General features: G+C 38.3%; 1 pseudogene; it reads left to right on the forward strand.

The window, feature by feature from the left end:
• The first annotated feature begins 590 nt into the window (after positions 1–590).
• LOC132509144 (zinc finger protein 791-like) lies at positions 591–1,790 on the forward strand (annotated as a pseudogene).
• The last annotated feature ends 1,834 nt before the right edge of the window (positions 1,791–3,624 follow it).

Consider the following 3,624-nt stretch of genomic DNA (forward strand, 5'->3'; position numbering starts at 1 on the left):
GATATCTTGGGGGGCGACGCACAGCACCCGCAAGAAAGTCGCCACGGACTCCGATGTCCCAGGGACGATATCTGGCGTTCCCCGCCCTTAATGGTCCCAGTCGTTTCTGCAGTGGTCGTGGGAGGCGTAGGAGGGACTCGGGGAGACCCGGAAAAGCTGGATATGGACTCAGTGACCTGTGAGGATGTGGCTGTGAACTTCACCCTGGAGGAGTGGGCTCTACTGAATCCTACACAGAAGAAACTCTACAGAGATGTGATGCAGGAAACCTTTAGGAATCTGGCCTCAGAACAAAATGGGATGATGATGACATTGAAGAGCAGTACAAAAACCAGGGGGGAAAACCAAGAGATCATACGGTAGTGAGATTCTCTGAGCGTAAAGACCGTAATCCATGTGGAGGAAATTTCAGCCTTATTCCACCTCTTGATCAGAACAAGAAAACTCCTGGATTAAAACAATGTGAATGTAGTGTATGTGGACAAGTCTTCATGCATCATTCATCTCTTAATAGGCACATGAAATATCACATTGAACACAAACCTCAAGATTTTAAAAAATATGATCAGGGACTGTATAATACATATAAATGTAAAGAATGTGGGAAAGTTTACAAATATTACAGTTCCTTACAGAGGCACAAAAGAACTCACACAGGAGAGAAACTGTGTGAATTCCAGCAATGTGGAAAAAGTTTCAGTAATTATCAAGATTTCCAAACACATGAAAGAATTCACTCTGGAGAGAAGGCCTATGAATGTAAGCAATGGGGTAAAGGTTTACGTTCTCAAAAAGGTTTCCAAAAACATGGAAGAGATCACACTGGAGAAAAACCCTGTGAATGTAAGGCATGTGAGGAAGCATTGATTAACCCCAGTTCTCTTCAAATACATGAAAGGAGTCACAGTGGAGAGAAACCATATGTGTGTAAAACATGTTGTAAAGCATTTAGTATTCCCAGATACCTTCGAGAACATGAAAGAACCCATACTGGAGAAAAACCCTATGAATGTAAAGTATGTGGGAAATCCTTCACTTCCACTTACGTTCAAGTGCATGAAAGAGCTCACACTGGACAGAAACCCTATCAATGTCAGGAATGTGGGAAAGCCTTCGTTTGTCCCTCAGGCATTTGAAGGCACATGAGACTGCACACTAGAGAGAAAGCATATAAATGTGAAGAATGTGGGAAAGCATTCAATAATCCCAGTTCTCTTCACATACACAAAAGGACTCACACTGGAGAGAAACCGTATATGTGTAAAACATGTTCTAAAGCATTTAGTATTCCCAGATATCTTCGAAAACATGAGAAAACCCATACTGGAGAAAAACCCTATGAATGTAAAATATGTGGGAAAACCTTCAGTTCCACCTATGTTCAAGTGCATGAAAGAATTCACACTGGAGAGAGACCCTATAAATGTAAGGAATGTGGGAAAGCCTACATATCTCTCTCAGGCATTCAAAGGCACATGAGCCTGCACACTGGAGAGAAACCATATAAATGTGTAGAATGTGGGAAAGCATTTATTATTCCCAGTTTTCTTCAAACACATGAAAGGACTCACACTGGCAAGAAACCGTGTGTGTGTAAAATATGTTCTAAAGCATTTCGTTTTTCCAGTTCTCTTCAAAAACATGAAAGAACTCATACTAGAAAAACCCTATGACTGTAAAATATGTGGGAAAACTTTGCTTCCACTAATGTTCAAGTGCATGAAAGAACTCACCCTGGAGAGAAGCCTTATGAACGTAGGAATGTGGGAAAACCTACATTTCTGTCTTAGGCGTTCAGAGACGCATGCATACTACAGAGAAACCATGTAAATATGAAGAATATGGGAAAACCTTTTCTGATCTCTCTACTTTGCAAAAGCATGAAAGGGTTCACTAGATAATAAATATAGTTTTTAAAGAGCCTAGGAAAGACTTCAGTGGGCCCACATACTTATATGTGAAAACTCCCATGAGAAACAAATATAAATGTCAGTAACATGAGGTAACTTGTTGGAAAGTAATCCAAGAATAATGTTTCAGAAAATCTTCAATATAAAAGACTTGTTATAAAAATTTATGAATATATGTGTTTACTAAGGATCTTTATGAAATTGCTTTCTTGATGTTGGATTTGTACAAGTTACCCTCAGAAATGAATATTTAGGTGAGGTAATTCTGGAAGTCATCTTTTAATAATAATTCATAAGGTTACAAGGTAGTGATTTTTCCTTTAATCAGGTTATGATATTTTCTTTTTCCATTTTTAAGTCTGTTGGACCTATGGGTGATTAAAGTGTAGTTTGTTTGTTTTTTTTGACATCTTTGTTGGAGTGTGGTTGCTTTGCAGTGGTGTGTTGGTTTCCGCTTTGTAGCAGGGTGAATCAGCTATACGTATACATATACCCCATAAGGTGTAGTTCTAATAGGCAATTAGGCTTGGTATTTGTTGAGATTTTCCTACTGGCCTTGGGTGGCAGTTCTTGGATATCCTTAATCTATTATATATACTGTACCTTTATTACAGGAAGATCTTTTCTGGGTGGTGGTGAGTATAGGAGCCTTTTTCCACTTTCCATACTGTTTAACACTTGGAATAATTTTTTCTGTATGGCAAGGTTGTCAAAGGGTGTACATTCACGTAAATTATGTTTTTCCATTTGCTTCTTCATTCCTTCTGACTGGTATTTGGTGAATAGATTTTGAAGAAGAGAGACTTGTGATAGGACAAAAAATCTAGAGTTGGAGATATCCTGCCTGTGAGTAATATTAGGACCTAGATTTTCCACAATCTATCCCCTTTGTGGTTCAATGTTAGAATTAACGAATAGCATCACCTGTGTACAATTTAAAGGCAGATGAGAAGAAGGCATACTTCAGATTTTGGAGCCACCATGCTGGGAGAGAGACAGATACCTAAGAGGTTTGAGGACACCACCTTTCATCCTATTTTCCAGATTCTGTGCCTTTGTATTCAAGAGTATCCTCAAAACCACCACCAACTATTTGATTTCTATTATCAGAAGTGTAGTTTTCCTCTGATGTCTTCACAATTCTACATCAAAATCTGTTAGAGTTTGAATTTTTCTGTGAAGCCTTCTGTGTCCACTTGGAAAATATTTCAGAATTTCATGGTTTGGAGTATTGTTTGATTACCCTCTTCTGTAGATTATAGCTTCATCATGTCTAACTTGTGTAGGAAACACCTTATGCTGTTAACATTGCTGGTGAGTATGTTTTCCTGATTCACCATGACAGTCACAATGGTGCAGCGATGAACAATGACATGGGAGTTTGCTGCATTGTGCAATGGCTGCCTTGACCCACTCCTTCTATATGAGAATAAGCCCCTTTTCCTCATATCAAGAAAAATATGGGTGTTTTCTGTTACTTGTAGCTGAATATAATCCCTCTTTGTTTTCAGTTATGTTTGATTGTACGTGATTAAAAGTATGTTCATTTTTTGGTGAAAGAGAAAAAAAAAAGGATATCTTGTCACATGCTACAATAGAGATGAACCTTGAGGAGATAATGCTAAGTGAAATAAGCTAGTCACAAAAAGACAAATACTTTCTGATTCCACTTATATAAGGTATTTAAAAGAGTCAAACTCATAGAAACAGAAGG

Source organism: Lagenorhynchus albirostris, chromosome 19 (genome assembly GCF_949774975.1).
Source record: "Lagenorhynchus albirostris chromosome 19, mLagAlb1.1, whole genome shotgun sequence".
Taxonomy (NCBI): Eukaryota; Metazoa; Chordata; class Mammalia; order Artiodactyla; family Delphinidae; genus Lagenorhynchus; species Lagenorhynchus albirostris.